This window comes from Pelodiscus sinensis, chromosome 3 (assembly GCF_052426305.1).
Source record: "Pelodiscus sinensis isolate ZL-2025 chromosome 3, ASM5242630v1, whole genome shotgun sequence".
NCBI lineage: Eukaryota > Metazoa > Chordata > Testudines > Trionychidae > Pelodiscus > Pelodiscus sinensis.
Genome location: NC_143054.1, coordinates 9,189,141 through 9,201,910, shown reverse-complemented (window position 1 = coordinate 9,201,910; position 12,770 = coordinate 9,189,141). Strand labels below are relative to the sequence as shown.

The 12,770-nt window shown below is 48.0% G+C and overlaps 1 long non-coding RNA gene across 1 annotated transcript; it reads left to right on the top strand.

The window, feature by feature from the left end:
- Positions 1-2,402: 2,402 nt before the first annotated feature.
- LOC149524608 (uncharacterized) lies at positions 2,403-9,115 on the top strand. Its single transcript, XR_016349087.1, has 2 exons — positions 2,403-7,548; positions 8,880-9,115. It is a non-coding gene; the product is annotated as an uncharacterized LOC149524608 (long non-coding RNA).
- Positions 9,116-12,770: the final 3,655 nt, after the last annotated feature.

Genomic DNA, 12,770 nt, shown 5'->3' with positions numbered 1-12,770 from the left:
ATAATCTGTACTGCTTTCCAGCTGTTTGATGGTTCTCCTGGAACCATTCTTTCCTGAAGTTAAGTATAATTAAAATATATATTTGTGCTATTGGCAATGCTTTTATTTTTTTGATGAAAGTTTTTAAATTAACAAAAGAGGGTGGGACAGAGGTAGAAGTTGTATTTTTTTCTCCTTTTAAGCAGAAAAGAGATAAATAAAAGGGGAAAGCCTGTAAGAAAGAAAACTGAACAAGTGACAGGACGCCTTAATGATGTCCTTGTGTGTTATCTGTTCACCGACTTGAAAGAACCATTGTGTTTGTACCTGCTGTAAATATCAAGGATTTCTTTGATGCTGTATAGTCTCTTCCCCCTGAATAAATAGTGAAATAGGTGACGAACATTGTATCTACCAATGTAGCTAACCCGTTGCATTCAACTGGGTTTATGCATTCACATTATCACAAGACACATCACATTGTGAGGCCTATGTCTACACAGCTGTCACGTTACCAAATTTGGGGGGAGCAGCCAGATCGCTGCTGCACCCATAGGTGGGGGTGCTTGCCCCAAAAATGGTATAGAAGGGGGCCATGTGAGGTATTGAATAGAAGCTTACTGTCTGATAATCCTATGTACGTTGTTCATGTGTTTGTATAATGTCTGTGGGTGCAATTATTAGCATGTACTTGTATGGATACTGAAGATTTCCCTGCATGTGGTTTAGCATTGGGCAGGGCCGGGCCTGTGGACATGCTAATTACCGAGGCCCTGTGGGACAATGGCTCTCAATGGGCCAAGGACACACCTAAAGAATGGGGGCTGTCACCTGAGAGCAGCCAGCAAGGAACACAGAGATTGGCCTCTGACCAGGTGACCTGCTACACACTAGAAGAGGCCAGGAAGGAGGTATAAAGAGGCCATGTGGTCGATGCCATTTTGTTCTCAGCTCAGCACTTCATCCCAGAGGCAGCATTGCAGGGATCGAAGAGCCCGGAAGACCTGTGAACCCATCCTGATGCTAGGATGTGCAACAAGAACTTTTAAACCAGCAGCTGTAACATCTCTGCTAGAGCCTGCATCGAGGACTGGGAGATTCGGTGCATATAATGTACTATTCTTTAACAACCTTACTCTCATGCTTTTCTTTATTGTAATAATAAACCTTTAGATATAGATTCTAAAGGACTGGCCCAGTGTGATTTGTGGGTAAGATCCAGAGGGTAAATTGACCAGGGATCTGTGGCTGGTTTCTTGGAACCGGACAGGACTTGTTCGGGGTAGGTGGGATTTGCGTGCTAGGACCCCCCACCGGTGTATGAGGCCCGGGGCCATCTGGGGCACAGATATTGCTGGGGTGTTCGAGGGGTTTTGCTCGTGAGGCGTCAGGCAGGCAGCTGAAGTGCTCTGAGACTGGTTTGTGGCCTGTTTGGAGAGGTCACCAGTCTGGGGGCTGTAAGGAGCCCCGGATTTGAGCAATTCGCCCTGAGCGGACACCCTCAGCTGTGCCCAGACACGGCCCGGTCCGTCACAACAGCATTCTGCTAACACAGATCCAATGGCATTGCATTGTGAGGGTGTACCTCCCAGGATACTTTGGACTGTTTCCAGCCTCAAAGCCTTCTGGACAGTTTGTACCACAGACTATAAGTGGCTTCTTTCTTTCCTTTCTTTCCTAGAATTCATTTGACTCCTGTGCCATTTTCAAACTATGTGTTGCCATCATGACTGAAGAGCATTGCAATCCTGTACATGGTATGAGAGGAAAATTGATCTTCTGGTATGCTCGCTGAGGTACATATCTGGTCCTGTTGATGTAGTTTGTGAGCTCCTTAATGTCATTAATGCATTTCTTCTCCCAACACCCTTGTGAGATCAGGCAGTGGTGTTGTCCCTGTTTTAAGGATGGGATATGGAGGCCCAGAGAGACTAAGTCCAGCTCCCTCAAGGTTATGCATTGTGTTACTGAGTCATGCAATACTTAACCATTGGAGCCCTACTGCCTAGGGGGATTTTCAACCTAAGGCAGGCACCCAGGATCTCTGTGCATTGTATGGGGAGATTTAGATGTCCATGGACTGGATTTTCACAAGCTGGCCATCTGAATGGGGAGCTGCATAAGCTAAACGCTGAGGAGAGGAGTGAGAGAGAGAGAACCCACACAGGTAAACAGGTGCACCGGGCTCATGGGGCTTTAACAGGTATCCCTCAGCCCATGGGAGGACTTAATCAAGCTCCTGAATACGTCCACCCTCCCAGACCTAGACGTGAAGCCAAACCCTTAAGTCCCAGGCTAGACCCTAACTCCTGGATCATCCCCTATTGGAGAAGCACAATGAAGGGTCTGTGGTGATTGCCAGGAGATTCCACAGATGATAAGTCTTTGGCTCTGGCCAACCAGCAGTGGAACCATCTTGGCACGGAAGCCTGGGGTGAGCAAAGTGGCTTCAGAACTTCAGGATGCGGATGCCATCTTACTCAGAGCTCAGTGCTGGGATAACCCAGCCCCAACAGCATTCTTCTTCTTATACTCCAAGTGGAGCATAGGTCATCTACAAGTCTCCTCCATTTCACTCTGTTTTGAGACAAAACTTCCAGCTGATTCCAGGAGTGCCCTAGTTGTTGTCTTTCAATCTCAGTAGATCTTCTCCGGGTTGTCCAAGGTCTTCCTCCTTTGCGTTTTCCTTGTGGGTTCCATGTGAGAGCTTGATGGACGATGCTGGATGATGGTTTTCTGAGAGTGTGGCCTAGCCTTCCCCACTTTCTTTTGATTTGAACATCAAGTGGTTCTTGTCCTGCTCTGTTAGACCACCGCAATGGGAGCATCCCATACTATATGGCAATCGCTTTCACATCACATAATCTAACTGCTCTCTTTCCTCTGTGTTTAAACTTGTAGACAACTTCAGTGTCTACTTCTCATGTCCTCCTTATTCAGATAACATATAACATTATCCATGTCACTTATTATTTCTCTTGTGAAGCATCTGCTAACTATTCCACTGTGCATCAGGCTATGTGCACAGTTGAGGCATCTAGTTCACATTCTAGGACACTTTCTTCATCCTCCTCTTGCTCAGCAGTAGCAGCCACATTAGGGTACATCTACACAGCAGCATTATTTCGGAATGACAGACGTTATTTCGAATAACATAGTGCACATCTACACAGCAAGCCATTATTTTGAAGTAATGTCAAGATGGAGGACTTCTTACTCCAACTTCTGTAAGCCTCGTTTTATGAGGAATAAGGGAAGTCAGAGGAAGAGTGTTCTTCCTTCGACTTCCTGCTATGTAGGCAGAGCCAAAAGCAGAATTAAGCTATTTCGATGTCAGCCACATAACTGACGTAGCTGAAGTTGCATAGCTTAAGTCAACTTTTGCCCTGCAGTGTAGACATGCCCTTAGGCTTTTTCAGATCACAGACAAACATGTGAACCTTCTTTGAGGAGCTCACAGACTAAAGAGAAGCAAGTTAACAAAAAGTCAGGTGAAGTGAAACTTCAGTCTGTGTTCCCAACACTCATGATTTCACTGGGAGTCTTGTGATATTCAGTCCTTTTCTTTAAGCCCCAGCTGCTGGAATCAAGACATTGCAGATGAAAGGCATAGGAAGAGCTGATAGATGGTGCCTGAAGCTAGAAGAGTCCAGGCTAGAAATGAGGTGCACATTTTTAACAGCGGGGGCAAGTAACCATTGGAACAACTCAGTGTCAGCTCACAGGGCCATGGACAAACAGGATTATAGATTCACTTCAATATGGAGTCAGTTAGGGATAATCTTGCTGTATTAGTCTCACTACATCACTGCTACTACAGGGTTAATGTTGCTGAACTGTTGTTATATAGTTCTTACAGAGTGCACACCAGCAAGTGCTACAGAGCAATGCATATAAGAGTAAAGGGAACTTGGAATGCTTACGTCCCTTCTACCATGGGAAGTCCTATCCCTGATCCTCGCTTCAAGTGCTGCAGTCGACATGGCTCCAGCTGGGGGAATCCAGAGCACCCTCTGAGGTCTAGGTCCCTGGTTAAACTCACCAGGCACAGGACTCCCTACACTAGTTATATTATAGTTGTGTAACCCTTCTGCCGGGTAGGCCTGGCAGCAACCAGGGCCGGGTTCAATATCTAGGGGTCCATGTTACACAGAACCGGCTCGAGCCCCCACCCAGTAACCTGGAAAATTCACACACCTCTGGGTGCCTCTGAGAGGCAATGCTTCCTCACTCACAAGCACAGAGTCTGAGTGTAGGAAAGAAACATTTAATGAAACAGAGAAGTCATACACCATTAACTTGGGAAAATACCACAGAGTTCATAACCCAAACAAGAGCTAAGGCCCCCCACCCCCAGCCAAGAATCACCCGAAGTCCCAAAGTCCGACACCCCAAAAGTCTCACCTGCAGGGTTTTACCTCCCAACCTGGGTAGAAATGGGGGTGGGGGAATAGATAAGGGGCACCTTACGAGTCACTCTGCCATGCTCCACCAGCTGTCTCATTCCACGCCACCAGATGCTCTGCTGGTCGCCTGCCGGTGCTCCTACCAGCCACACCGTATACTTGTCGCCTGCTGCCAGTCCTCGCCTGCTGCCGCTCCTACCAGTCACACCACGCCACTTGTCACCGTTCCTCACCTGCCGCTGCTCCATGCCATGCCACCGGTCGCCACTCCTCGCCTGCAGCCGCTCACCACTCCTCACCTGCCGCAGCTCCACGCCACGCCGCTGGTCACTGTTCCTCACTGGCTTCAATGGGTCTGGCTCAAACCAGTGATTTCAGCTCTTAGTGTTTTCAACTCTTTAGTCATCACCTGGACTGGCAAAGGATTCCAGCTTCCACTGAACTGACAAAAAGACTCCTCATGGAGGGTATGTCTACACTAGCTCATTACTTCGAGCTGGGTAGGCAAATGAGGCAACCGGAGTTGCGACATGGACTTAGTTTGAATTAACGTTTCACTGCCATGTGTAGCCGCGTGGCAGTGAGTTCGAGCTAGTGAAATTTCAAAATGGCAACCAGACGGGAACATGCAAATAAAGCCCGGGATATTTAAATCCCAGGCTTCATTTGCAACTCCAGTCACCTCATTTGCCTACCTACCTCGACTTAACGAGCTAGTGTAGACATACCCGGAGTCTGCTTTAGGTCTATCCTTAAAACAAAGGAGGAACGGGGCAGGTTGGGCCAGTCTTACAGCTCACACCTGTCAGGTGTGAAGCACTTTAACCCTTCCCCCCAGCTCAGTTCACTCAACCCTGGAAGGGGGGATGCTTGTTCCTCAGAGACCTCTTACAATGATGGTGGTGTCTCCCCTGCAAGTACTGGTGGCATGTTTTACAGTTCCCACATTTAGGGGTAGCATGATTAGTGACCCCCACAACAGCCCCAAATTATTTACAATTCTCCACATTCCATTCCAACACTGACCCTCCATCAGCCCTGGATGAATAGGATTTACGTAGCTACACCTCGTATTCTCTCCCCGTCCTGGCATGAGCTATATTTACATATCAACAGTTAACAGATAATTATCTTGCAGAGTTAAACAATTGTAGCGGGCACACCCACCCCTCCTTTTAGCTGGCTGATAGCAAGCAGCAGATCAGCCCCTGCTTGCAGTTGTTTACCAGGTGTATGCATACTGGCTCAATGCCATTCTTATCACTCTAATGGGCTGAGGCCAAGGTCAAACTTATTTACCGCTTAGTCCTGTCCCAGCTCAAGTACTTGGGTTAAAGCTGATAAGGATTAGCTGGTGTTTTTGTTTACAGACTTCAAAGCTGTACTAGGCTGTGTACAGCAAAGATGGAAACTTCCATCCTGTCATGTTACTGGATTTTAAGGGGATCATACAGATCACTGCTGCACCCATGGGGGGGTGTTTGCCGCCAAACACTGTACAAAGGGGGCCATGTGAGGTGTCAAAGGAAAGCTTAGGTTCTACTGATTCTGTATATGCTATTCCTGTACTTGTATAATATTTGCATGTGGAGTTATAATTATGTACTTTGTGTTGATGCTGGAAGGTACTCTGTCTGAGGCAGAGCAATGGGCAAAGAATGTTCAGCCAGCGGCTATGCTAAGTAGCAAGGCTCCAGAGACAATAGATCTCTAAGTGCCAGAGACACACCTGAGGAATATCTGGAGACCTGCAAGCCAGCCAGAATAATGGTTGCTGACTTGCGACACAAGGATAGGTCAATGGACCATGTGACCTGCAGTGACCTGCTCTGGCCAGGAAGATACCAGGAGAGGTACATAAGTGCCATGTGGCAATCTCCATCTTGTCTTCAGTCCAGTTCCTGATCCCAGATGCAGCTTTGCAGGGAACAACTAGCCAGAAAGAACTGTGGACCCATCCTGATATAGGATGTACACCAGAGGCTCTTAAGATAGCAGTTTATAACATCTCTGCTAAGAGCCTGTATTGAGAACTGGATGATTCGATGCATGTAATGTATTTTCTTTAACAACCTTACTCTCATGCTTTTCTTTCTTTTAGTAATAAACCTTTAGATTTTAGATTCTAAAGGATTGGCTCAGCGTGGTCTTGCGGGTAAGATCCAGAGTGTAAATTGACCTGGGAACTGCGGCTGGTTTCTTGGGACCGGAAGAACCCATTCAGAGTAAGTGAGATTGGGTTCTATAACCCTTCACCTGTGTGTTAGGCCCGGAGCTGATTACGGCGTAGGGAGAGCTGGGGGGCCAGAGGGGTTTTGCTTGTGAGGCTTCTGGCTGACCAGATTGGCCGCTGAAGTGTTCGGTGTGACTGGTTTGTGGCCTGTTTCGGAAGGTCTCCAGTTTGGGGCTGTAAGGAGCCCTGTGTTTGAGCAATTCGCTCTCAGCAGATGCCATCGTCTGTGCCCAGACCCGGCCCGGTCCATCATAACTAGGCTGTGTACAGCAAGAATGGAGACTTCCATAGCAGCCTGCTGAACTGCAGACCCCACATATGGCTTCTTATATGACACCCAGAAAGGGTGTTTTGTGAATTCTTCATCACCTTGATGGCCACCCTAGCTAGGAGCGGCTCCCTGTGTTGATTTGCCATGACATGAACGAATTAAACATGATGCTCTCTGGTATGAGAGAGACAATGGGTCCTTCAGCTGCAACAGCTGCACAACAGCCAACAAATAGTCACAGCTGAGGAGCAAGAGGTCTTATCTCCAGCGAGTGATTGTAAATAGAAAGCACAAGCTATCCGGACCAGATGAAAGCAACATCAAAGGAGAGTTGGTGCAATGTCATGGCCTCGTGAACTGCACCCTAAATATCCCCACACTGTAAATTCCTCCTCTTTCCTGCTCAGGACACTATAAATACAGGGCTTCTCCCTCCTCATCAGCCTCAGTAGCATCAGCCTCACTGGGTCTCTGCGCCTCTTCTCTTCAGTGACTCTGATCCCAGCCAACTTCAGCCATGAAGACCCTTTACCTTCTCTTTGCTGTTGCCTGCTTGGTTTTCCACACCCAGGCCAATCCCAGACCCCCTCCCGAGGATGCGCCTCAAGACGAGCCCAAACTGCTGGATACTGTGGAGGACAATGTTGAGGATGCGGACGGTAAGCTGCGGCAGTCCATGGTTGCCTGTGGATGGTCTGAGTATGTGAGAGAGCAATATCTGTGTTCTATGTGTGTGTGTTTTGTGTCAACCCATGTGTGTATAACACACAGCAAAGTGGGCCGAATGCTCACACAGGTCTGGCGTGCTATGGGAAACTAAAGAAGCGACCGGACCTTTCAAAAGAGTTCAGCATATGGAGCAGGGGCTCTTTTGAAATTACCCCGGGGGGGCCTGCAGGCTGCTCAACAGCCTGAAATGTCCATGCTGAGCATTGATGATTGAGCCCGGAATGCCTCTCAGAATCCAGCCCCATGGAATGACTGCGTGTTCTTTTAAAACTGGCTCTGACTCTATGGAGCCGCTTCTATGGCCATTGTTACGTCACCGGATGTTGCTAGACTGTCTAGTCCCCGTTTGGGGCAGACCGAACCCACTTGGTTTAAACAGGGGTATCAATGGGGACCAGAGACTTAAAGCATGTGATGAAAAAGTTGCACTAAACGTGGGACCCATCTCTCCCACATGCAAACCCATGTGAGCGTTGACAGTGGTGTAAATCTGCAACCCGATTAAGCAAATAGCCCTTCTCTTTACCTAGGGCAGGAGAACCTAAGACCCGGCCCCTAGCTTGTCTGGATCCAGCCCCCAAGGCTTGGGGCTTCCCATAGCACTGAGGATCCTCCCCCGCAGTACTGGAGCACACAAATCTACTATCCTGGGCCCCATTAGGCTCTGGTGTGCGAGGGGACTGTGGGGAGTGCCTATCTCCTTCTCAGTCAGGGGCCACATCAGTGAGGGTTGTTGGTTTTGTTTTTGTGGGTTTTTTTGCTTCTCACTTATGTGCAGGCCCTGACTGATTTTTATGCGGGTCAGCAGCCCCCGACGCAAAAAAGGTTCCCCCGCTCGACCTATGTAGAATTTTGCTTAGCCCTTCTTCAAAGGGAGGCTGTCAACTATGAAATCGTGCCTGGCCTGTTTCATAAGAAGCAGAGATAGAAAGCCTCCATGTGGGCAGGGAAGGATCACAGAAGAGGGGGACGGGTTTCACTGAAAGGAGGCTGTATACTTATCTCAAATATGTGAACACGGGAAAATGCGTAGTTTGAGCTTCAAATCTAGAATGGTTTGGCCGACTTTCTGCCAGCAGTCACGCGGGTTTGTAATTATGAAGGATAGTCTTGCTGTAGGGATAATGGATCCAGCCTGCGGAGGGCTGACGTACCTGTGATCATGGACTACATGGGGTCTCTCTTTTGTGCTGATTTCTGTGTGCCTTGAATTTGAGAACTTAAGCATCACTCATTTTATTTTATTTTTTTTTCTGTGCAGATTCTGATGGTCAGTCCAACCCCATGATGTGCTCGTTCTCTGGTGGCACGTGCAAGACTTCATGCCTTAGCACTGAGGTGTTGGGGGGAGTATGTTACTCAGGCTACGTGTGCTGTTTCAGATCCAGGCCCTGAGCAGTGACAGGGTTTCAGAGCATCCACACAGAATGTGTCTGTGCATATGGGCATCCAGCTGTTCCGAAATAACATTCCTATAATTAAAAACAACCCTCTGCATTGGCATCACCGTGTGTGTTTATTTCACCTGGACTGATTCATATGGAAGCTGTCGGGGCTCTTTAGAAACCCGAACAACTCTGGGTGTAAGGGCGCCACCTAGGGTCCTCCAATGGAGAGGAGGAAATTTCCAGGAAACAGCAAAATATTGTTACCTGCAGCTTTTCCCCACAAACCATCTACTTCGCTCAGGGCCCCCTGCCCTGTTCCTGCCTCTCCCTCACAACCCTTACAGTGACTTCTGCAGGGGCTAGTCCTGGAGGGACTTTTCTTTATTGGGAACAGGTTTTGTGTTAGAAAAGGTGTTAAAGTATGAACAGGAAAGGCAGTGCATCGTAGTGGCTAGAGCGCAGGAGTGGGAAATAGAGTCAGGATTCTATTCCTGGCTCTGGTCTTTGGGTGACCTTCGGCCTATTATTTCCCTAGGAGGGTGTGAAGCACTGGGATGGGTTCCCTGGCAGGTGGTGGAATCACCATCCTTAGAGGTTTTTAAGTCCTGGCTTGACAAAGCCCTGGCTGGGTTGATTTAATTGGGGTTGGCCCTGCTTTGGGCAGGGGGCTGGACTTGATGACCTCCTGAGGTCTCTTCCAGCCCTAGGAGTCTTATGAGTCTAAGTCACAGCTTCTGTCTGTGCCTCAGTTTCCCCTAAATATACTGACTTCCTTTACAAAGTGCTTAGGGTCCTCAGATAAAAACTGCTAGATGTAACAATGATCTGTCATTAGAACTAACGAGCTATAAACTATAGATAGGGACTTTTGTGTTTAGACTCATGTTCAGCCAAGGGCACCTGTCTTTTAAAACTGGCTCTGACTCTGCGGAGCCGCTTATATGGCCATTGTTACGTCACCGGATATTTTTAATCATGACCACCCTTGTGTTCAAGGAGTGCTAAATGGTGGCAAAGACTGTTTCTTTACTTCCCAGGTTAGGACACCCCTATTCCATATAGGCTGGTTTCCTTCTGGGATTCCAGATGTCATATTGTTTATGAAAACTCAAAAATGAGTATACTTCACCTAGCTCCATCCAAACACCAAATATCATTCCCAATAGATTGTGCTAGTCATTCAGAACAAGATGCCATGGTATCTCCTAGGCTCCACTGGGTATCTTTGGCTTGGACTAATTGGAAGAACAATACTGACCATTTTCAGCCATAATAGTAATTGTGGAGCTAATGGACTGAGTTACACCATTTCTACACTGCTGGAGCTTCACTCAGTCAATTCCTCAGCTGATGTTAATCAGCTTAGCTCCACTGAAATCAATGGAGCTACAGCCTTCCACAGCAGCTGTGGCAAAACCAGTAGAAAATCAGGCTCATGGTCCTTTGGACTGGCAGGAACTTAACAATTCAAAGAATATAAGACCCCCCACTCGGTCTTTCTGGTTTGAGCAATAGCAACTACAATATTGGAGAACGCATCATGACGTATAAAACCAAGGGGGCCTTGCTTGTTTGCGGGAAAGAAGAAGCCTGAAGTTAGGACATCGAATTTATTTAGACCTCCAGCAGGCATCAGAATTAGCAATGTTCTTCCTCCCAGTGCCACTAAATAGATTCCAATCAGATCTTTCCATTGTCTGCCTTCTTTCCCCATTCCCTTCCCCATGCAAATACAGCCCCCCCCCCCATAGTTTCCCCCCAGCAATGTATCTTGTACCTTTGCAAGTTCCTGCACTCAGGTAACCCCACACGCAGCAATTTGACCTGGTGCTCGTGTGTTTCTCCCCATCTTATCTGCAGGCTCTTTTTCAGGCTCTCTTCCTTTTCCACCCTAGTTGCAGGATGGGAGTCATCATATGCTAGGCATTCCCCTCTCTAGATGGGCCTGGAGTCTACCCTGCAGCTTCTCAGAGACCCACAGGGTCAAATAAAGCCTCTGGGGCAGGGGCAGAGGCAGGGAAGGGGAGAGGAGAGGAAAAGTGGTTTTCAGTCATCTTCTCACTGCCCTCATTCTAAGACAGCAAGAAACCAGTATGGCCCATGGGGCTGTTTAGAGTAGCGCAAGCAGCTGCCCCAACTTGTGGCCACAGTCCCTCTGAGTGATTCCAGAAGCCATTAACAGCAAGGCTAGGTCTACACTGGTGGCTTCTTGCACAAGAACAGAGGTTCTTGCACAAAAACTTGCTGGCTGTCTACACTGCGGGCACGTTCTTGCACAAGTAAATTTACAGTACAGCGTCGGAAAACAGGGCTTCTTCTGAAAGAGTTATTCCTCTTCCCACGAGGAATAAGCCCTCTTGCAGAAGAGCTCTTGTGCAAGAGGGCAGTGTAGACAGGCAACATGAATTTCTTGCACAAGAAACCCCTACGGCTAAAATGGCCATCAGAGCTTTCACTGCCATAGGTGCTCTTGCGCAACAGCACATGCCAGTGTAGACGCGCTCTTGTGGAAGACTTTTTGCACAAGAACTCTTCCACAAAACAGTTCTTGCGCAAGAAGCTGCCAATGTAGACATAGCCCAAAGATATGTGAATGTCCCAATCACACCTCCCCTTCTGAAAGAAAACCCATTGGTGTCCTACACCTGTGGTTTCTACAGGGGATGTCATACCACAGGCTGTGCTAATTCTGTGCCTGGAAAGGACTTGAACCACATCAGCCAAACTAACATGGAGGGAGCACCCATGATTGTATTCTGGTTCCTTCCTGATGCAATAAGACCAGCAGGCTCATGGGAATGAGAGATACAGAGACCAATGGGAAAGCAGGCATGTGGAGATCAAGCTGAGAGATTTGAGGAGTGAGGCTGTTATCAGGGGCAACCTGGAAGGAAGACCACTCAATGAGAGGCTTCCTTGGGGATGCTGTTGTGATGTTCCATAGGGGTGTTCTACTCTGAAGCAAGAGGGGATATTTGTCTTTGAACCTGCTCTCAAGATGAAGTCTCCTTCATATTCTGTACAGTATTTGCCCAGCTGAGTCAACAGACAGGTGGTGAGCAAGAGGGAGGCTCCCCAGCAAACCCAGAATACACCGAGAAGCTAAGCCTCGGGGCAAAGGCAGCCACTCAGAGCAGCCTCAAAGGGAGACTGAAGCCATATCATGCCTCTAATCCCCCACCCATACAGATGAGATAGGGCCACCTCCAGGCATATACTGTCACTTTCTGAATTTACTGTGGTCTTCGACAGGAGCTTTGCTTTAAAGATATTTCATGTGTATGTTGTGATTATAAAATCACATCTCTAAAAAAAAAATCATGGTCTGTTCTTGGCCGTCATTGGGCACAGAGGCATCAGGTTAATATTACCACAGAGGCCCTATAAGCCCTCAGGACGGCCCTGAGTCTATGGGATGCTGCTTCTAGGACATGTCAGCGACACACCTGGTGGATCATCGGTGCTACCAAACTGAGAGTCTGTGGACTTATTACTGGGCAGTTTGACTGAAGTCTGCTCTTTGGCCAGCATCAGCGCCACACACAGAGAGAACACACGTGCTGCTAACGACTGAAAACAGTAGCCACGCTGAAAACAGTAGCTACGCTGCTGTCTGTGGTGTATTAGACTAATCTAAGTTGTATGTGTACTGTAGTAAGGGTCCCTCTGGCCCTTGCCGGACTCTGCTCTTCTCTCCTTGGTCAGAAGGGCCTCAAGCGAAGAACCCCCATGTATGTCATGTTGGGACAAACAGAATTCCCCTC